This window comes from Ambystoma mexicanum, chromosome 2p (genome assembly GCF_040938575.1).
Source record: "Ambystoma mexicanum isolate Mex_15411 chromosome 2p, UKY_AmexF1_1, whole genome shotgun sequence".
NCBI lineage: Eukaryota > Metazoa > Chordata > Amphibia > Caudata > Ambystomatidae > Ambystoma > Ambystoma mexicanum.
This window is the reverse complement of record NC_090923.1, coordinates 617,302,940-617,325,889: the sequence shown is the minus strand read 5'-3', so window position 1 is coordinate 617,325,889 and position 22,950 is coordinate 617,302,940. Positions and strand designations below refer to the sequence as shown.

At 44.9% G+C, this 22,950-nt stretch overlaps 1 protein-coding gene across 1 annotated transcript in view; it reads left to right on the top strand.

Moving 5' to 3' along the window:
- Positions 1–4,197: 4,197 nt before the first annotated feature.
- Positions 4,198–22,950, top strand: part of CAMKV (CaM kinase like vesicle associated) — a 753,994-nt gene continuing 735,241 nt past the window's right edge. Inside the window, exon 1 of the mRNA XM_069644141.1 lies at positions 4,198–4,518. The gene's annotated coding sequence lies outside the window, so the exon portion shown is untranslated. The remainder of the gene's footprint in view (positions 4,519–22,950) is intronic.

Genomic DNA, 22,950 nt, shown 5'->3' with positions numbered 1-22,950 from the left:
TGGGCTGTGGCGGAAGCAAGTTATAATGGTCCTCTGTCACCAAGAGCCTTACTGACCACATAATCAGGAGCGAGAAGTGTGAAGGACCCATTGACTGTCTGTCTGAGAAACTCCTGGAAGAAATTTAATTGTTTGTTGGGTGTGGATGCATGTAAAGATCCTGGTGCGTCATTATGGAAGAATCCTTCTATTAGATTAGAAAATAAAACGCTATTCTGGGCAGATTGGTTTTTAGGTGCTGTGAGTTGGATTGATGATCTATTTAAGGAGGGGTGCTTGAGAGTTACAACAACAATTTCATATTGAAAATGTCAGGTTTTCGGATTACAGGAAATTGAAGAGTTGTGGGTAGGTGAAGGTGGTTTAGCTAGCCAGGTTTATAAACAAATAGTGAACGAATATAAAGACAATGTTCAGCTCAGAGATGAGCGGAGTCGAAGAATTGGCTCTGATATTACAGTGGAGACATGGACAAGGATGTGTGCTAATGTCAAGTTTTGTTCCCTGGGTTTGACTGAGAGAATGAGACAAATGAAGATATTAAACAAGGTTTATTGGACACCTAATAGATTATGGAAGCAAGGTTTGAAAGGTGACTCAGAGTGTTGGGCTTGTGCTCATGAAACCGGTACACTGGAACATATGATGTGGGATTGCAGGAAGGAGTGTGAATTTTGGAGTGCAATTGGTGTGATCATGAAAAAGGTCTTGGATGAATCGGTAGGTTTTGATATTGAGACATTAATACTGGGAAATGATACTACCTTAGAACTGCTCACTCAAAGCCAAAATAAGTGGTTATTTAGGGGTGCCATCATGGGAAAAAAGAAGGAGGACTAGTTGAAAGAAATGCTTGATCTGGCGGATGTGGAAAAATGTATGCATAGGAAACAAGGCAAGAATGGATTGTTTATGAAGATTTGGGGTACATTTCTGACATTGTATTGAATCTGACACTTACATATTACATGATGTGCACCTGGTGTCTATGGGGGGGGTGTATCTATGTGTTTTGTAATTATGTATATAGTTTTTGCTACAATTCTTTTGGCCATTTCATGCATTGTTGTCATAAATAAAATGAAAATAAATATTTTTTTAAAAAAGACCTGGTGTATACCCGTATCGAACCCAAGGCCATGTTGATCGATTGTCAAGGAACTTCAGGCAATCTCAAAAACAGGCAATACCAAAAGAGAGGTTTACTTTGAAGAAAATGCACAACCCACTAAGGTAACTAAATTGTCATGGCTCGAAAAAGCAGTAAGAGAGACCAATCATATTTGTAATGAATGATGTCTCACACATCTGCAACCACACATGTGTTCCAGAATTGCAGGCTGGAACACTCACAGCTTTTCTCATCACATGCATAAAGAGAGATCCCATATTCTGAAAATATATGATATAATACTATCGCAAGAAACCTGGATAACTTTGCAACCCGCATGGGCAAATCATCAAATATGTTCGGTACCTACCTTAAAACCACCTGAAGGGAGACCTATGGCAGGCCTATTGAGTGCATTAAGTAAGAATGGACTCAACGGGAAAGCTATCATCATGGATTACTCCACACACATGCTTGCAACTTCTAAAATTTGAAATTGATGATCCCTCACACCCTGTGGCTCCTATGACAGCGATCCTCAATACTTATTGGAATCCTGCCATCACACGCGAGGAGACATTCATAAATCATGTAACAACTACATTCAAGGGAATCGACAGCGAACCTAGTATAAGAATCACAATTATTGTTGGGGGCCTAAATACTCAATGCCTTCCTCTAAATGATGCCTCACTATCGCCAACGGCGATCAAATGGATGAGACTGATGTCTGATAGAAATATGACACTTATGAATGGTAGCGTTGAGGGGGATATTCACCCACATCCAACATGGAAAAGACAGCAGTCCCAGGTTATCATTGATTATGCTTTCATCTCAACTGAATATCTAAATCTAGTTTCTAGCTTTGTTATCGTTCCAACTAAAGTAAGTGACCATAATATACTAGACATTACTTGTCTTTCCACTCCTCGACCATTGAAATGTTATTACACATTTCCCCTGCAACTATCCCAAGGGAAAACCTGTGTGAAATGGACGGACTTCAAACTAAATAGATTACTAAATAAATTGTGCTGTGATGAACAATCAACAATAAATAATCACAATCAGCAAGATGACTATGTCAATGTCTTTTCTCTGTAAAGGTGTTCAATTGAATTGATTGGGTTTCAGTCTAATCTATTTTAACGTTGTTTATCAAATTAATTGGGATTCTTGTTAAATGCCTATCAAATGTACATACAATGAATATATCATGTTTTAGGGTGTCAAATCTATATCACATTTTTAGATCAAATTCATTGGGGTTCTTATCAAATGTATATTTCATTTATATAAAATGCATATGTTTTGGGGAGTCATTAAATGTATAGGGTATAAATCAAATGTATAGGGGTTCAGATACATCTATATCAAATTGTATATATACTACAGCTGGGTTCTTATCGATTTCATATCAAATGTATATCAAATGTATTTCACATTGTTTGGGGGTCATTCAAATTATAGGGGTTCAAACGTATAGGGGTTCAGGGTGTGATAACGGGGCTCGGCCAGCTGCCACTTTTAACACTTGACAAAAGGTACCCCACTCTACTCCCATTCATTTCTTGAAGCGATCGTAATGATGCTTACCTCTGATGCCCCATCTAGTCATGCATTACTCAATCACCTTATCTGGCAATAACCTAATCTTCCCATGCACGCTTGCATTTGTGCATATTGCACTCATAGTGTACATGTGTGAGAATTGCAATGTCCTATTCACTCCATGCACTCTGCAATGCCTTCAGCCTTCCAAGCCTATTTTATCACACTCTTCTCACATTCATGTACTCCTCTGTCAATTATCTGTCAAGGCATTATTTAAAGCCTGCATCCATGAGTTCTTCATTGGGCTAGGATATTCATGCATCGTCAATTCCCTCATTCGTCTCTGCATTCTTTAATGCACTCACTTGTGCATGCATTCGTTAATGGCATTACACATTCGTGTATGCTGCAATGCCCTCATACATCCATGCATTGTGCAATAAATTCATCTATGCAGAAGTCCTGCACCTCAAGCCCAATTGTGCATGTATGCGTTTTTCAATTACATCGAGTATCCCTGTATTCTTGAACGTCATCGCCATCCCTTGTATTCCTTTTACACATTAATGTATGAACCAGCCAAGGAAATCAGCCATACCATTCATTCTTCCTTTGTTGCGCCCATTTATTTGTGTATGTTTAAATACACTCATCTGCCTCTGCATTATTTAAAGCACTCTCCCTTCCATGCATTGTTTAATATTACCCATTTGTGCATTCTGTGATACCCTCATACATCCTTCAATTAATTCAGCTGTTTAGTCGTTCTGCGAGGCACGTTTGCGTTCATGCACGTGACGTCCCATTGTGCATGTATGCGTTCTTCGTCCACATCACCTATCGCCGTAGTCTTCGACGACCGCCCTTGCATTGCTTTTACACACATCAATGGGTGTATCGATCAATGAAATGATCCGTGCATCTGTTCATTAAGCACACATGCACGCTCTCGTCGATCCATCCATCCATCAAGGGCCTCTTCCGTGCATGCACTCTTCAATGCACTCACTCATTCATTCTTCAACATACTCATCCGTTCACACCTTATTGACTGCCGGTATGCATCCAGTCCCTCATTTGTGAGTCTGTTCCAGTCGCAGTCACTCCCACGAGTCCATCACTGTCCCTTCCCATGTCAGTTTTACTGTCTCCTATGTTTGACAGGGTGGGTGTTCGGCGGTCGCCTGGGCTGGTCCTGGTGGCATTCGGAGAGTGGTCCTGTAAGATAGTTCTCACGATGGTCTGATACATGCCTCAGTGTAGGTTACACTAAGTGGGATACAGGATAACACACACACACACGCACGCACGCGCGCGCGCGCGCTGATATCACGAATGCACCTAACGGTTAAGTTGTTTAATATCAATATACCGACACATCCTATATGCAATATTCTATACCACGGCGAGAACTCGCTGCAAAGAGCTATACGTGTTATCCCGGAACGTTGCGCGCTGCTGGGATCTTTCCCCTCCCTTTCCTCGCCTCCTCTGTAGATGTAACAGTCGAGGTTGGATGGGATTAAAGTTTGCGGTGATGTGAGGGATGAGGCGCCGCCTGCCGGTGGGCGGGGCTCCGCCGGTTCCCCCCCTCTTGTAACTTTTGCAGTGGGCTCTGAAGTGGGAGCTGCTCCGCCTGCCTGCCTGCCTGCCGCTCGGCTCCATCTCCGCTGGTGGCGCCCCTGTCTCCGCATCTCCTCAGCCTGCCTCCCCGTCACATGGGAAGCCGCGGAGATCGCTGAACGGCCAGGGACGGCGACAGCTCTCGTCCATCGGCAGGGGCGCACGCTGCCTTGCTGCGAGGGAAGGTCCGGGCACTGCTCCCCCAGGCTGCACGCGGGGATCTGAAGGTGGGTGACTGCGGGCTCCGGTTTTCCAGAAATTATATGTCTTCAGTAATCCTTACATGGCATCGCAGGGCACGGGTTTAGGGGCAACACGTGTAAGGACGGAGCAGAGCACATGGTAACGGTATATTCCCAAAAGTTGAGTGGGTCCTCTGAAGACAGGTGTCAGTCATCACGTGCGCTCCAGTGCCTTCTGCCCGATCGTGTGCACATCCCCGTTTCAATTTCGTACCCGCTCTCTGCCAGCAAAACACGGTGGTGGGGGTGTGGGGGTGCGGGTAGAGAAAGATGCGCACCCCATCACCCCCACCCTCCCCAAAAAGGAGAGTCCTTCACGGAAATGAACAGTGGGCACTTGTCTGATCGGGGGCTCTGAGAGTGAGTAGAAATGAGTGTCGCCAGCGGGGGACTGCATCGGCACCCTGCAGTCTGTGGTGCGCCCTGCTGTCATGGCAATACCACATGATGTACATCACTCGGGCGGGGGTATTGCGTGTGGAATTGGCAGACACCTGTTTCCAAGGCATACGAATCGTGTGCGTGCGTGCGTGCTCGCGTGTGTCGTCCACGGGTGCCAGCTGCCCGGATGCAGCGCTGACTTCTCTGGGAGATGCGCTGTGCGTGTGATCTGGGGGAGTCGCGCGGCGCCCGCCCGTGTGGCCAACGGGAGGTCATTTTGCAGTAAAAGAACCAACTATATGTTTTGGGCGCTGCCCACTCTTAAATTGGCGAAACTGGTGATGTAGCGACGTGTTTCTCGTGGCTTATCTTCCCTTTGCCTGCCGCACACAACAGAGATGCTGTACAGCCGGGCTCCATGGGGAGGGGCCCTCATTGGGAAGGGGGCTGGGGGGACAGCGCAGAGAACTGCCACTTTAATCCCAGATCACCGACTCTCAAGTGTGTGTGTCCTGCTTTCTGTTGCATATGTCAGCGAACACACCACACCGGAGGGGCATTTATAATACCCCACCCTCTTCTGCCCCTCGAACCTTATCGTTATTTGTCCTCCCTGCCGCTATGAACTGGGTCTCTGGCGCGCAGAGCCAGGGTGGCACTGAGGTCAGCTGCGGAAATGTTGTTAAGGCGGGGCGTGATTAGGGGCAGAATCGGGGTGCCAGTCAGTAGCAGGGAAGAACGCAGCGTGTACCACCACCGAGCACAATAAAACGGGGCGTTTATACACTTTACAATGAAGGACGTAAGACACCCGTGAGATCTTCCGCTCTCTCCTAAAAGATTGCGTTTACCGATAGCTATTGGCGTGTATATGTGGTACTTTGTGGGAGTCTTTATAGAAACATTTAGCCCGGACAATACAAAGCAGAGTCCGTGGGGTTGAACTTCGTGGTTTTCTTTGCTCTCGTTGATGAGCGTAAAGCGCGCCTTTCCCACCTGTCTCCAACTCTCCGAATACCGCCCTCTGCCATCCTCAAGCGCTCTGCGCGTTTACTGCGGTGATGGTCACAACCGCGGGGAGTGGTCCCTCTTACTTGGTGGACCGAGGCATCACGGAGGTAAGGTTCACAGAACCGAGCCCCGTCCTCGTGCTCTGATAAGAGCACCGTGGGCATGCGCGCGTGTGGAGAATCCGGCCTGCACACATTGCACATCTGGCGTCTACATCGGCGGCCAACAGGGGCCCGGGTGGAATATTGCAGATAAATCAAAGCACGGACCAAACCCCGGTGGTTGTTCAGCGCCGCCCGGGGATATCAACGGAATTTGAGTTATTTGATTTCAAGCACACCCTTTCTCTGCTTGTCTCCAGTTCCTGCCTCGCGCCCTCCCTCTCTCTCTCTCTCTCGCGCACGTAGCTGGTTAGCACTGTCACGTCCACGGGATCACTGCGAGCATTACATTCAGGGTACCTCCTCATCCAGGGCACTGATTTGCAAGAGCGTGTTTCAGTGATGAAATCCAATTAGGGGAAAAAAAAACAAAAACTGTTTTGTAAATCAGGCCTTAGGGACCTTCGTTTCTTGGCCTCTCTGCTGAGACTTGATATAACGACTGTGTGCTTCAACGGCCTTCATAGACGTTACTGTACACACCAGCAGAGGGCGCCACGGACTACTTTAGTCATGTCTTGGTGCAGTGAACATTGTATTACAGCACAACAACTGTGTGTCAATGGCAAGGGGTCGGGCGACTGGCATAGTGTGGAGGGTGAGCTGTATGACTTTAAGCACTAAAACGCCATTTTTTGTACTACCGACTGTAGTTTCTCTGTGACAAAGGCACTGTTTTATTTCCATGGTAGCACTGAGCCAATTTATCTCACGAAAAGTAAAACGTAATACTTTTTAGGAAAATTGCGTTTCCTCCCCCAATTTATAAAACCGTCCCATGTCATTCGTGTTATGCCTGGACCATTCCGTTTCTTCTGCTCGGAGGAGCAGTCATACTCAAAGCATACCTCTACTTCTCCTCGGCGGAGGACGGCGCTCCACATAGCACAGGTCCGAAACTCCTCGTCGCCATTGTTATGCCTGGACCCCCAGGGCACAGGGGTCCAGGCTCATCATTGCTGGGGGTCCCCCAGCCGACACATAATGACAGGGTCACACGGGTGCACACAACACACAGCGCCGGAGTTGTCCAGCAGGGGAAGCAGCATACAGTAGCAGGGTTGGCCTGCAGAGGTTCTACTGACGTGATGATATCGGGGACAGCGTCGCATAAAGAATGACACAGCAGGCAGGAGTTAGTCTTGACTGAACCACTCATCCTTTTTATTAACATGGTCACAACCATGTGGCATACACACAAGCTCTTAGTAGGGACTCCTTGTCCTTAAAGGGGCAGCACATCACAATTCTAAGTGACCCAACAAACGCGAAATGACCCAAGCTCCGAACAAGCCATTCTGGCAGCTCCTGCATGGAGGGCACCGATCTAGGTTAACCTCAGGATGACATGGGTCACTCAAAACACACACACAATGTATATACGATGTGTGACAAAACAAATCAACTTGCATAGCAGTGTCAGCCCCCATCAGCCCCCCACCCCTCTTCCGGGGGGGGGGTAACAGACCCTAGACCATAACCGTACTAACCAAATAATAGACAGACAATAGTTCTACATTTGGAAACAAAAGGTCACAATTTAGTGGAGCATAGCAACAAGGGGGCAGTCCCAGCCCTAAGCACATCATGGTTCACGGCCATACTTTTTAAAAGTGGCCAAAAGTAGGGCATTGTTATAGTTCTGAATGTTCACAATGTTCCCTTGCCGCCCAGGGCTTTGGCAAGGCACCGGACATACACTCCAGATTGTACTGCACAGAGTACTTCCTTCTTGGGCCACTGATCTTGCACGTGAGGAATCTCAAGTGTCCCTAAGGGATTCAGTGCCCATCGTCTGAGTTTGGCTAGAGTGCCGCCATCGGGAAACCTGCCCACGGTTCAAGCCACAGAGTTACTCTCCTCCCCGGCTAGGACTGCCCCAAACTCCACCTGTGACAGAAATGGAACAATTAATACAAGGTAAAGGAACAACAAGCAAACATGAATGTTTTACCACTTACACCACGAAATCCGCTGAAAGCAAAATTAACAATTGTACATACTTAGACCCTTTTTCACATTTACGACAGTGAAGAAAAACATCCAACAGTATTTACCAACCTTCACCTCGAATCCACCGAAGCGCCCCTCACACCCCTTTCTCAGTCTGGCGACGAGGCAGAATTTTGGCTGAGATTCACTGATTGTGCCCATTAACCCACATACAATATTGCCCTGTCCAGATTTTGAGGCTAAGATCTCAGACCCACCAGCAGAGAAGGTCTCACAGAAGTCTCCAGAGCGCAGAGAGGGGGCGACAATTCATGAAGGTGACACACAGAAGCATATTTCTAAACAATGATCCGGATCGCGAGGCGCCACTAAACCCTCTCCATGTCACACGTTGCAAAAGTGAAACACTGCTCAACTGGTGTCTGGGTACTAAGCTCATCACGAGGGCTCCGCTCACAAAACCAATCCACGCATGCACCAGGGATCTATGGCCAACTATGCGAGATAGTGAGCGGGAAGTGCACTTGCAATGCTTTTAGAAGAGCAATGTTCTTTGGATTTAATAGCCAAATCTGCCCGTGTACTCAGCCTGAACAGTCAGGGGTCAAAGTTGGGGGGCCAACAGGGTACGACGTTCCCTTCTCGGGGCAACCTGTCATCGTTCCCTTACTTTATGTGCCCCACAATACCGTTCCAGGACAGCAACTTAAAAAAAAAAGACTTTAAAGAAAATATCCTCTCCATTGGGGACTTGAACCTGAGCGCTGCTGCTTTCAAGCCAGTGCAGCACTGCACTGCGCTATCTCACAGGTATTGGAAAGACATTATTTATTTCAATAGGCTGCTTGGGATACAAAACCCATTCCCAAGCAGCCAAAACACCAGGCTTGATCGCGATCTGCTTATGAATGACTGTAGGCTCCGACTTGATAGCAGGCAATAGGAGGGGTGTGTCTGTGGCTGGCCATGTTCTTTAAGAAGTGCGAACGGAGGATGGTGAAGGGGAGGCTGCATGAAGTTGCATGCTGAGTGGGACGATGACACACTAATGGATGTCATTTAAATGCCTTTTCTTTCATTGCGTTTTCTTCAGTTTTACTGGAACTGTTGTAAAACACAATGTTGCAGGGTTGAGTAGAGGCAAGGAAGGACCCAGGTGTGGGGTTTGAATGGGGGAAAGGGGTGACACTGAGTATGGGGGGAGTGGGCAGAAAAGGGGGCAGGGCAGAGGGAATAGAGTTCCACTACTTTTTCTTTGCACTTCGACCACTGAGCACAGTATATTACCAAAGCACAAAGTGAAATGCTGCTCCTTCTACCCGTATTAACATCTAGCAGTGCTACAGAAGGTGCTGTCTATTCCAGAAATGAGAGGGATCTATGTGATTATTACGACTGCCGGAAATGCAGACTTTTTTTTTAAACCCCTTTACACCACACATATATGTGGGGTGAGACCATCCACAGCTCCCATATTAATATTAAATTCTATACCCCCCCAACATATATATGCGGAGAAGGGGGGTTGAAAAAAAAACGGCTTTTTCGGCCGTCGTAATTTTAAGGGCGATATTTTATTACGATTACAATGAGCGATTATAATAGGCCCTGGTTCACAGAGGTATTTATAATGGAACAATCCCATGGGAAAACACTCTGTGAATCAGCCCCATAAGATGGTGGAACCTTCTCTTCATCGAGCACACACCAGGGAAATATTGGTATTGGCGCTGCACTGTGTTATTGTAACGATCCCATTGAAGCCTATTGAAGGCATGCACACTTTTGGGTGGCTGGAAATGATCATCGAAAGCTGGGTAAAACCACCCGAATGTGGGTGAACTGCTGATCCCTGGAGGCTCAGCATGTTGAACGGGTTCTAGACATTGCTATGGGGCAGGAATCTGTGCTGGGGCCCAACAGAGACCCCCGGTCGCCATTCAGGGTGCAGTGCTCTCGCAGCCACCCTCCATGGCATGTCATGTGATGCTGTTGACAGGTCCAGGCAGAGGGAGCGGGGGTAGGAGTGAGTGTAGCAGAAATTGTTTTCAAGTGATTTGAAAAAATGGCGTGAACTGTTGAATACCTAGCAATGTCATTGCTCATGCAAGGGGGTTAGGACAGTTGTTGTATTGGGGGCCAAGAAAAGACCAAGAGTTCAGTCGCCCAGAGCTGTCAGGATTCATTGGTGCAACGTTTCAACTTGTTTGGGTGAAATCCACATTTTTTAAAAGATTACATTGACAAGAATCCTTTTCTGCTGGACTGGAGAAGATACCAGTGAAAACAAACTTTAGTCCAGTCTTTCACTGACTAGCCTGAGAGCATCACTCAAGGCCTTAGTGGCACTATAGATGCAGTGCATAACCAAATAACCATTGTCGGTTCTGATTGGTTGTTCAACTTGGGCAGCAGTTTAGCCAGCGGTTGTTCTGCACGCCCATTCTTATAGATCCTCATGTTAGTTCTGCGTCTACCCTTCAGCTGTCTACCTCTTTCACTGTGCATCATTCTGATGTTGTACATCCATTAACTTTCTGTGGGAAGGGCCTGTTTTCTGGGTCTTGTATCCCATCTCATAGTTTTTCCAGTGAACCCTTGAAAAGAAGAGTCACAAGGGGTTCAATAGGAGGCCTCTGAGAACTATAAACTCTTTGATGGTTTGTCTTTCTTGTGTCATTCAAAGCAGTACATAATAACGTTACCTCACTTCCGGTAACTTGGTTCTGTTATCATGTTCTTTTATTTTGTTATTGTCAATTGGGGAATTGGAAAATATTTGTTAGCCAGGTGCCTTGTTGCTTGGCCACATGCAGCCAATGGAATGTGAGCTTGTTTGGTGAATTGAAAAAACGCTGTTTATGTAACCTAGTAGGATCAAATCTATCTGCGATGTTGGTCTCCTTGTGCTGGGCTTTGATTCAGCATAGTCTTATTTAAAGAAACATATAAGTAGTTCACAGACAGGATCAGCTGCTGGTCAGGCTTCACATTGCAGTGGGAAGAAAGTCTAGTCACATGATCCTCAACCGAGATACCGTCTTCTTCTGATCTCCGTCCTCCTGGTTCCCTTCTATTGGGACCATCTGTGCTCCTGACTAGGCTAGGTACCCAGAAGTCAATATCAGGAAATCTGTAACACCAGGTCTAGTGCAAAGAGTATCTTTAATATTTAAGCAATACACACCTCCGGGCAGCTGCATTAACGGGCCAGGTAATGCCTCAGGCCACTTAGAAGCCTGAGCTAATCAAGGGCTTTAACTTTAGCCCAAGGCATTACCGGCCTCAATAATGCACCTGCCCGGAGGGTTTTACTGCTATTAGTATCCCGACACGTTGTACTGAGATACTAAAAGGTTTTTATTTTTATTTTAAAGTTGAAACTGATGTGCTTACCGTTTCTCAACTTGAAAAAAACAACAAAAGAAGATGGCCTCTGTGGATTAGGGAGAAGGAAACAACACAAACTCCCTTCTACCTTTCCATGGCCGCCATTGCTGCTTCAGGGGTGCCCCGGGAACAATAGTTTTTTTCCGGCACTGATGAGGGACAAGGGAGCATCAGGTACAAGAGGACAAAAGGCTCAGAACCCTGTTCTGAACCTCCTGATTAGCTGGGAGGCTGTCATCACCCCCCGCTGTGTACCAATAAGTCATGCCAACACATCTTGGATTGATAATTAAACCTTTGAAAGTTGGGCAACCCATTGTGCCAGAACGATCCAATAGAAACTGGGAATATGAGGAGACAGGTCTATTTATAGTATGAAGCCGGCTGCTCCCCATGTTCCTCATATATCATAGAGGATAATAAAATTGCTGAAGGTCAGATTACATAACTCATTGTCTCTTCCCATACCATAGGCAGAAGCACAAGGTATCAGGTAATATTATCCCCACCAATAATATCGCCATACATATGGTCATCGGGAATGGCCATATGCAATATTATTAGTGGGGATAATGTATGAGGTATGTGGGAGCAGAGGTTGCAGGGGCCCCAACTCCCTTTAAAAAAATATTGGGGGTCGCAGGGGTGTCCCCCACAGGTTCCATGGGTTAATATCTTGTATGGCAATATTTTTTACAGCGATATTAACAGATCGAACTACGCACAAGGGATATGCGCTCCTTATGAAAACGTTGATTTGCCTCTGACAAGGCTTGTACTATGCAAATTTGAGCCAGCAGCACGTCATCCGCCCAAGGACCATACAAGTAGTATTGATTTCAGAAATAATACCAGCTATTGCAGCTCTTAGAAGCGGGAGCCATCTGCCATGAAGTGCAAAGATATTATTATAGAAGCTTAAGGCCCTCCTTTTGTAAAAGCAGTGGCAGACCCCACTCATTCTTCACAGATTGCAGACATCACCCCATCCCCCCCATATACACATTCCCGGAATGGTCAAGACACATGGCTTGCTGCTACTGGCGTGTTTTTATGTCCCACCACCTCCAACCCAATTTCCGCACTCCTGGGTCCACGAGGCTAGTTTCAGGCATGCCTCTTAACAGGTCCGACTCCAGTGCACAGTGATTTATGTGGCAATCCCATGCACCGGAGTTCACAACTCATGCAATTGATCCAAAGGGATCTCTCCTGAATCTGACTGCTAATGGATCCTTCTCTGTGCAACTAGTATCCAAACTGCATCACGCTCTATGCATCTTTTATGAAGCTTAACTGGATGGAATGGGGATTGTAAATGGTTTGTGAACATCTTTTGTATACGTTGGTGCGATGTTTAGAAAGCCTTGCATGCTAATGCGCCTGCTGCAGAGACTCAGATACAACCGGTTGATAAGAGGTTAAAACCTAGGCAGAGCCAAATCCACCTTTATCAAGTACCTTTCAGGTACACAGTAAAAACAGCTGCCATCAACTCTGTTAGACTTCTGTGAACTATTGCTACAGTAAAGATACATTGCAATTGCATAATATTAATGAAACAATAAAACGTTAAATGCACCTATCTTTGCAATCTTTCAATATAAGTGGCCAGCTGTGATGTCAATCAGTCACGCCACATTGAATGGAGGGTGAACATTATTGGCACCAAAGGTTAATTTTAGTTACTGGCTCTCATGAGCTTGCAGGCACTAACAGTAACTTTTGTCCCCAAGATAATACCTTGTGTTTATATAATAATTTCACACTTTTTTAATATAGCACATCACGCTTGAGTCCTCCTACTCCTAAATGCTGCAAAAATAGGTGCTCTTGTTACCTAATTGAATTCAAATTCTCTACTGTGAAAGGATAATGGGCTGAGTAGGACGCTACTGGGAATACTGTCTGTAAGGGAGCACAGCGGGTTGAGCGCTCAGTGCTGTGATCTCTGTTTGCTCTGTAGTACACCAGTTCAAATTCTGGCAAAGTCGACTGAGCCTTTCATCCTTCCAATCGATAAGATGAGTATCAATTTCGATTGGGTAATAATAATATATGTAAATATGTTTTATGTAAAGCGCTTTGGATAAAAGCTCTATCTAACTAGCAAGTTATTATTATTATTATTATTGTTTGTAACCTGTTTCCCTCGGGCTGAACACAAATGTCTGGGGTGAGCAAAGGAATATTATCTTACCTGAGTCAATCTTAAGTCTTTATAATGGTTGGATGACACCATGTGGGATGTCTTAACCCACTCATCCAAGCCCTGCAACATCACTAGGCATTGCTGGCAGCAGAAACATCAGAATGGCCACTGGAAAGCATGCTGCTTGCTCAAAATCATCCAAAAATGCGCAGTAAAAGTCTGAAAGATAGGCTGCCATCCACTTTTACCTATCTTAGGGAGCACAGGAGATCACTGCCTAAAACCACTATTCGGCCATCCACAAAGCAGACTGAAACCACTTGGAAATAGCAATACTGATTGCCAAAAGAAATACAGAGCTGGTTGGGAATCCGTTTTCTTGATTGTCAAAATGTGCTAAAATCCTGACTCACAAATCAACAAAAAGATCCAACCTTCTTCTTATGTGTTCCACATTATTCTACTGCAAGAATCCACATTCACACAATGTCAGCAAGAATCATATGCTATCAAGCTAAATCCCATTTTAAAGATACTAATGTAAAGACAGCTGTCAAAAATGAGTGCAATACCGGTACTCACCACTACCAGAAGCCGGCGTTTTAAAACTATATTCTTTGAAAAACTGAACAACTGAACCCAAACTATGCCAAAGAAGAGAATTCTATCAAAATGCCAGATAGAGTGCCACACAGTGATTTCATTGTTGAAAAATACTTGATTTAAAGATATGTTGCTTATTTGGAGTTTATAAATGTATTTTGTTTTTTTTTACAAGGAATTACGTTGCAATTGACTAGAAGGCAATCTGATTTAGTTAAAACTTCAAGAGGCCTTCTGTCCATGGGAACCCTTCACACCTTGTCCTTCCTACCAACAGGAGAGGATGTTGCATGGACATGTTAATTAGAACTGTTGTGAGAGGAGGAGATTTCCCCTGCTGGCAGGAAAAAGAGACAATAGATTCCTTGTCTGAATAGAATATGCTAAATTTGGGTGTGACTTGTCAACAACTGCTCTGGGACAGACAGGACATGTGACCTCTGAGTCAAGCCAGCTCTAGGGGCGGACCGGACTGGGATGTGGATTTAACATTGCACCAAATATATGTTTAAGGAAAATGGTTCTAAAATATTGTAACAGGCTGACAAAAATGTCAAACTTTGAGATGGTTAATACGAAAAATTCACTCATAATTTAAGACTAATCTGGACGTTGGGCGATGTTCTGAGACCAAACTCCGGGATTTTTTAATATTGCAGCTGTAGTGTTTTTGCTATGAACATAATAACTTACAGTAATATGCCCAGGGAGGATCTGCATGCATGTATCAAATTTGGCGCAGAACCAATATTGCGAAACCCACCAAAAGCGCAAATAAGTTGTCATTTCTGAACCCAAGCTCGTAGGAACATGGGACTTGAACAGAATGTACCTTAAGTAATATGTGATGTGTATATGTATTATGAACAACTTGTGTATCTGGGAAATATGTTTGTTATGAAAAAAAGATTTTCTAGGTAAAAGCAGAGGGGAGGGATTTCAGCTAAGCCATATACACAGTATCATGATGACACCTCATGACACGCTGATCATTTTCTCCAGTCAGGGGACAGGAGATTCTCTGACCTATTAAATCCTTAGGGGGTTGGGCATGTAGAATCAGCCTTCACACCCACTTTGAAAAAACATAAAAAGAGACTGTTTAGGACAGATAGGGGACGCATTCTTTCCACTCTTCCACCGATTTCTTGGCGCAGCACCCTGCCGGAAGACTCAAGATCCAGATAATATCCAGAGACCACACTCTAGAACCAAGCTCTAGAACCTGAGGCAGAGGCCTAACCCAAAAGCTGAACTCTTCTCAGAAGGCCTGTAGAATCTAGCAACCTGATTCTCACATTCAACAGCCGGGCTGAGCTGTTCTATTCTAGCCAAGAACCCTGTGCTAGAACCAAGATCCAGAGAAAGCAGAGCTGTATCCAGGACCCACTTGATCCAGTCTAAGAGGCCACACAGACCTCTGTGCAGCGCTGATCACAGACCAGGGTGCCTGACCTGTCCGGTGGCGAGAGAACCGCAGCCCAATCCCTTGACCAGATCTTGACGGGGCCCATTTCCATTCCATTCCAAAACTAGGAGTGAGTATCTAGTCTAGAACTGTACAGAACCAATCTCTTAGTTTAGAGGTATCCTCTTCCATTCATTTCAACCTATCCAGAACTGCATTATATAATCCTCTGTTCATCCTGTTGATTCTAAATCTCTAAAGCGCAATCTGTCGTTTGAAATCTTGACTTTATTTCTGCAAATCTGCCTTCACAAAAACATCCGTATCTTTCAAACCGCACGTCCTAGAAGCCAAATGTAACTGTCATTTTAAAGCTAAGATCCCAAGCATTCCAACAAACCCAAAATGGCATTCTAATTCATTATAGTTCCTCCGCACGCGGAAACATTGCCGCGAATTCCAATTTAGCTCAATTTCACCACTTGTAAAAATAGCTGCTTCTTGCTTTCCACTGCTGAATTTCGTTTCCAATTTGATAAACATTCATGAATCATTGCTAGTGTTGACCTGAACCAATCTAAAGTAACTATCACTCATCTTGAATCTCTTTAGTGAATTAAAATCAATTTAGCATATTTTCCATCCATTGCAATCACATTCAAAAGCATTTTGACCTGTGTTTTAAAATCATTCCTGTGTCTCTCTAAGCTTGCTGGGGAAACTGGAATTGAACTGCATTCTTGATTGTATTCCTGAAACCTGTGTGCCCTCATTTCCACTTCTTCATATTGCACAGGGGGGGAGTGAGTAGTCACAGTGGAAAACGTGTTCATATTATCTTTTGTTGAAATCATATCAAGTTTATTTCTTTGTTGCATTCTTTCCCATTATTGCATTTCCTTGAATTACACAAGTATTCTCTGCTACAGTATCCTCCATATTCATACTCCTAAGTGATTAAAGAGAGTGTCGATTGTGTGATATTACCCATTGTTGATTACCGTCCATATTCATAAGTGTGCTATTCAAATATTATTTTTGTTCATAAAAGTGTGTTATATATATTGTTTAATTATTCAAATAAACCTTTTAATTTGCAAAACAAACCTACTTCTTGGCTCAGTGAGGTCGGGGAGATCCAAAGAGAGGGGCGTTATACAAGGGTTCATCATCCAGATTTAAAGAACTTTGACATAAAAATATATATATAAATATGGGCTTCCAGTGGGCATCCCATACTAGGCATTGACTTAGTTGGAGTGCTGCATTCAAGTCACTTACAACCATGACACACTAAAATGAAACTGCACTTGTCTGCCGAGCAAGGCTCTCTTCTGTACCTTAGGACTGTCCAAGAAGATGTGCTGTTACTGGAAAGCATCAAATGATCCCACACAGAAATTAAAACATTTGGTTCATAGAGGCGACAATGAAGCCTAGCTCTATTGAGCCCCCAGTGGAAAGGGTTTGCCATTAACTGCATTAGCAAGTTAATGTGGATAATGAGATGGTGCTCAAGAGAAAGCATCATCTTGGGGTGTGTGGCTATATAGTTGAACCTTCATCTTAAATAAGACCTGCATGTGTGCAAAGGCAACCATGAACGGAGCATCAGGATAACAGGGAGGCCATTGTGAGAGGGGTAACAAACCAGGGAACGTGTCCTAAAGATATTATATTAACTGGATGACTCATTAACATGCACAATCAAAAGTGATATCACACGAAGTGAACATATCTAAAGTGAAAAATGCAGGTTCCTTTCAATTTTCTTTCCCAGTGGAGAAAGAGTACCTGCCAAATGATCATCTGTCTTTCAGAAAATGTATCAAATACAAACAACTAAGCAGGTGCACACCTTCCCCAGGAGTCTTTATGGAAGTATGCCCTGTGGAGCAAAATCCCAATAGGAGACATTATATTTCTATGATTACTCTTTGATGCGGCCTTGTGGGGAAAGGTTCTGCCTTAGAAACCTAATGATCTGGCTTCCAATCCCGATCAACTAAACCATGAATTTAGTTGAAGAGAGAAAACTACATAGGGATCATATATCCCTTTTGAAAACATTGAGGCGCACTGGCCGCGTAACAAACACAAATATTACAGTGAGTGAAAAAATATGCAGCCGTCTTAGAAACGATCCACACTCGATCCCATTTGTAAAGTCTCTTTTTAATGCCAATATTTTGCAAATGATGCATCTCTCCCAGAAATTGCTTTGCCAACCAACGTCAATGCTGCTGGGTCCCCGGCATGCAATTTTAAAAGATCACAAGACAGAGTTTTTAGTTTTCCTCTCCATCTTGTGAAGGAATACATGCTGCCTGCAAATTCAATGTCTGATCTCTGCTTCATCCTCCATCTTCTTACTGCTGCACAATTACCATACTGATAAATCAGGGCATTAAAGCAAGCTTAATGCACTGATTTTCCACTATGGCTTTTTTTTTTAAAATGAGGCTATGTTACTTAAAGTCATATGCATGGACAAAGCACCTGGCTGCCGCATAGTGCTTATAGACTCAGACTATCCATGCAATGTGCATTTATGTGCATTTTGTGTGGCTGTATATCATTTATTCAAAGACCAGTGCACAATGCTTTCAAGGATCATGACCCTACACACCACTCCCCAGACAGATTCACAGAATCTTTTCGCAGACTTTCTTTCGTGCAGTTTTGGTCAACCTGAATTCGACCCTTTTTGTTAACTCCCCATACAGAGTCACAGAAGGTTCGGATAGCTGGATACCTTGACCTGAGTGATTTTCCAAGTCCTGTCTGTGGAACTCTTAAAAGGAGAATTATGGAGTCCCGAATAAAAAGGAGTGCACTACAGCAGTGACTATTGCCCTCAACGTTCACTGCCCATCAGGGGTGTTCCTACGTTTGAAAAAGATCCCAGACTACGCTAATGTCGGGACTGTCGGTATTCAGCCTCTGGTTGTAGTCCCTGAGATTCTATCCGGGGCTACAACCAAAAGATCTGGGGCTATAGCCCCCCTAAATCCCCTAACAAGGCCTCCGCTGCCCTTGCAGAACATCTCTCGGCTACACACACGTCTTGCCCACAAGCCATTAACTCGCTTTGCTAATGACCCGAGTGCTAGCAGCGCAAAGGGCAAAGGTCACTGCGTTGTTCAAGTGACACGTGCACAACACAAACATATACTGGGGATTGAATGTGGGCGAGTGGATACTTTCAATAAGCGTGCCACCGTTCCCCACTAATCGTGCATGCCTAGGGCCACACTGCCCTGCTGCAAAAGTGCATTAAATGAATGTTTCATGCACTGCAGATATCTTTGTCCTGGTACTAATACGGTGCAATATTTAGAGCTTCTGTGATAGGGCCCTTGTTGTTGGAACTGTGTTAGATGTCAGTGCCTATAGTAACAGACTGGTTGCAGCACCACATAGCGGGCAGCACAGGCATGCCATGTCATTGCTGCACAGGCATGTCATTTCATTGCAGCACAGGCATGCCATTTCATTGCTGCACAGGCATGTCATTTCATTGCAGCACAGGCATCTCATTTCATTTCATAGCCATTTCATTTTGATATTATAGCCCACCTTTCGCCAAAGGCGCTCATCAAATATATCAAAAAGCAGAACAATCACAAGAAAATTGAAACATGGGTAAACCCAGAAGCGGGCAAAGGTGACAGAATTAAAGCGGCATGAGAAGATAAAAGTTGAACTTTCAGGTTTGTTTGGAAAATTCGAAGCAATGAGGCAGAGTGAAGTGAGAGGGGAAGACAGTCATGTGAACTGCATTTGTGAACACCCAAGAGTGCAGCTCTTGGATGAAAGCAACAACTTAAGCTGGCACTCGTGAGTTCATGACAGTTAACATTGGAGTAGTGTTCAGAATAGTTGCCCTCCACAATATTACAAGACCAGTTACACCACTCAGTTTGCAGGTACATTACATATTGGAAAGAGTTACGGTATAAAGCAGAGCAAATCAGATCATCCGCCCTGAACTCACGTTGAGGCATGTTAAATATGAACTAACTTGTATCCTTCCGCCATGAAATTGCCTGCCATTCCCCCGAGCCAACACTTAGACGTAAGACCAGACCGATTTACATCCTTTTAGGACCATTGCATCCACACGTGCAAGATCCACTGGTCCACCACCGAGTTCACATGCCAATCCATCCCTGAAAGATTAAGTCCATTGGTACAACAAGCATAACAAGGGTTGGCACAATCATTCCCATCCTTCCCTTTTATCTTCCTAAGCAAGTCTGGATAAGCGGATGCTGTCGGGGTTGAAATGAGGTATGGGATTGGCACTGGCGTCAATGAAAAAGTGCCCCACATTCGCAAATGACTGTTTGAGTAGTACCCAAATGGGTGTTTTGGTCAAACGCGTTTGAAATTGTGCATTTTATAGAATATTTGTTTAGTATCACTGGTCAAAACTATAAGCTGCACAATGAAGTAACTCATCAATCTGGCACACTTTGGCAAAAAAGGTGTCTCACTTTGAGCCCAAAAACAGGCACACACCAGCATGTTAGCCTCCAGTTTGTGCCTGATTTTATAGGCTGGTCCAGGCCTAAGCAGGTGTATGCTCAGACATGACTCCAGAACAACCAGTGCCTTGTGAACCTGCACACATTTCTAAGAATCCTCATGAGACTGAAAAATGCAAGAGATTGCTGAGGCTTCCCATTCAATGAGAGGTGGTGTAGCAGTTTTGGCTGGAATGGGTCAAGGCTGCTTTGCATGTGGTTGGTCTCCTTCTGTACTGGTACAAACAGGCTACACAGATGTGGACACTGGCGTGTATTACCTTGCCAGAAGCTCTGCCCTTGAGTACATAGGACAACTTGTTGGGGATTCATGCTTGTACTTTATGGGCATCTCTTTTGGAAATGTCCAATGTCATCTTTCAAAGATAAGCACTTGGACCCTGATTCATTGAATTATTTGCGTGGAAAGCAGGGATTTGCGCGCCATTTCTGCGCGCAAATCCCTGTTTGACGAATGGGGATTTGCAGGCAGAATGGCACGCAAATCCCTATTTTACTCTCAAATCATTCCATGAATCAGGGCCCTGGTCTTCATCATCAGTGTCAAACCATAGATTCAGAAGAACTGAATGCACTACCAAAAGAACATATACATGGGACGATGGAGTTATGGAAGAAGGGTCCAACCTGACGAAACTTGTGGGAGGGTGCACCACCGATTAAGGATCTATGGACATTTGCCAAATTAATTTTGCTGATTGTCATTTTCATCAAATATTTTGCTAATATCCTTTATTTACTACAAACAGTGGGGGGAGACACCCTCTGGGGTCCCCCTTCTACCTCCCTTAATATATACTTGACCGAAACTTCCCATCTTTGAGTTTCTAGTAAAAAAAAAAAAAAAGAAAAAAAGAAATGGCCAAACCATTCAGCAATACAAATTATATGTAATTGCCATTTGGCAAAGTGGGTAATATCCTAATTAAGTTCCATGATAGTTGGAAGTTATTGTCTGGAAGGAAGGGCTTGATTTTGTGCAAGAGAGCAAGTTGGTCCCAAGCTGTCTTTTATTTTGCTACGTGTACTTTGAAAGAGAGTCGGTGTGTGTCTGGTTTTATTGGGGAGGTGGAGGAATTATGGTTTGGTGGGGTTCAGTTTGAGGTCCTATTTATTACTTAAATGCAGAGAAAATTACCTCTGTATGGTACGAGGACATTATTGTGTCTACATTTGAGACAACATGTTGAACTCAGTGGCAACGTCCCCTGGGATAGGCGTGTCTATTAGAGTGGGGCTGAGCGGGTGCCTTGCTCTCGAGCCATGTTACGCAAAAGGGAAGCATTTAAAGAACAACGTAACTTGACTTACATTAAGGGGTCTAGCCAACTGCACAAGTGATCCTCACTACGTAAAACGACTGATATTTGAATCAGAATTCAAAGTGGGTGTGCTGAGGAATGAATTCAGGCAGAAAAGATACACCAAGGCTACTGCTCTACAGTGAAGCATCTGTGATACTGTCACCTCAGCAGCCAAGGCTGCTGCTCTCCAGTGAAGCATCTGAAATACTGTCACCTCAGCAGCCGGGGCTGCTGCTCTCCAGTGAACCATCTATGATACTGTCACCTCAGCAGACTAGGCTGCTGCTCTCCAGTGAAGCTTCTCCTCAGCAGTGAAGGCTGCTGATCTCCGGTGAAGCATCTCCTCAGCAGTGAAGGCTGCTGCTCTCCAGTGAAGTATATGTGATACTGTCACCTTAGCAGCCACGGCTGCTACTGTCCAGTGAAGCATCTGGGATACTGTCACCTCAGCAGCCAAGGCTGATGCTCTCCAGTGAAGCATCTGTTGTACTGTCACCTTAGCTGCCAAGGCTGATGCTCTCCAGTGAAGCATCTGTGATACTGTCACCTTAGCTGCCAAGGCTGCTGCTCTCCAGTGAAGCATCTGAAATACTGTCACCTCAGCAGCCGGGGCTGCTGCTCTCCAGTGAACCATCTATGATACTGTCACCTCAGCAGACTAGGCTGCTGCTCTCCAGTGAAGCTTCTCCTCAGCAGTGAAGGCTGCTGATCTCCGGTGAAGCATCTCCTCAGCAGTGAAGGCTGCTGCTCTCCAGTGAAGTATCTGTGATACTGTCACCTTAGCAGCCACGGCTGCTACTGTCCAGTGAAGCATCTGGGATACTGTCACCTCAGCAGCCAAGGCTGATGCTCTCCAGTGAAGCATCTGTTGTACTGTCACCTTAGCTGCCAAGGCTGATGCTCTCCAGTGAAGCATCTGTGATACTGTCACCTTAGCTGCCAAGGCTGCTGCTCTCCAGTGAAGCATCTGGGATACTGTCACCTCAGCAGCCAGGGCTGCTGCTCTCCAGTGAAGCATCTGGGATACTGTCACCTCAGCAGCCAAGGCTGCTGTTCTCCAGTGAAGCATCTGACATACTGTCACTTCAGCAGCCAAGGCTGCTGCTCTCCAGTGAAGCATCAGTGATACTGTCACCTCAGCAGCCCATGCTTGGAATCTGTAAAGAGCCCCTCCTCCCTCTTTGATTTTTGTTCTGTATTGTCGGAACTTAAGTCCAAGCAAATTGATTGTTTTGTTAATTCTTTTCTCACAGTCTGTGTTACCAGAAGACACACTCCAAACATGCATGCGGATAATGGGAACAATTCATAGCACATTAGAAAGGGACATACACATGACACGTGGACTGCAAACTATACTCAAGAGGGGACCTATCACTCTCCATCCGACCGTCCTGCTTTTCTTGAGAACATGTATGATGTGTATGTTTCGGATGAGTTTGTGCGGTTTATGGTGGGTTAATGCAAGTCCTAGTAAAATGGGTTTCCCCCAAACTCCCATGGA